Here is a 440-nt window from a genome sequence, read left to right as displayed (position 1 = left end):
AAAGAAGTGTAACTATGTTATGTTTGAAGCCTTTTTTTAAATATAATTTCTTTAATAGACTAGTCATCAGGAAAATGTTTTCATGTGTGAGTCATTAATTCAGAAAGACATAAAAGGCACAATTTAGCATTTAATCAGGTGTTTCCCTCCATGTGAGTAGCAAGCATCATCCAAGACATGGCAAGAATAACCGAGCAATGAGAAAGTCACGAGAGATAGGGAAATTCTAACATGTTAACAAGTGTTCCGAATGCTTTTTGGGTTGTCATAGGATGATTATATTCTTTTGGATTAATCATTAGCTTTTCATCTTGAAAGAGTGGGTGTTATGATCAGCTGAGTGATTTTATAACAAGCTTTTTTGAGGAAATTGGCTTTCTGTGTGCTGAGGAAGGCCAACACAATATTTTTTAGCATGCACCTTATATCAGTAATTGTAA

The 440-nt window shown here is 33.9% G+C and overlaps 1 protein-coding gene across 1 annotated transcript in view; it reads left to right on the top strand.

Moving 5' to 3' along the window:
- Positions 1 to 440, top strand: part of LOC119591922 (protein wings apart-like) — a gene marked incomplete at its 3' end in the record, with an annotated part of 17,563 nt that overhangs the window by 13,367 nt on the left and 3,756 nt on the right.

Source organism: Penaeus monodon, chromosome 29, assembly GCF_015228065.2.
Source record: "Penaeus monodon isolate SGIC_2016 chromosome 29, NSTDA_Pmon_1, whole genome shotgun sequence".
NCBI classification, from domain to species: domain Eukaryota; kingdom Metazoa; phylum Arthropoda; class Malacostraca; order Decapoda; family Penaeidae; genus Penaeus; species Penaeus monodon.
This window is presented reverse-complemented; position numbering and strand designations above follow the sequence as displayed.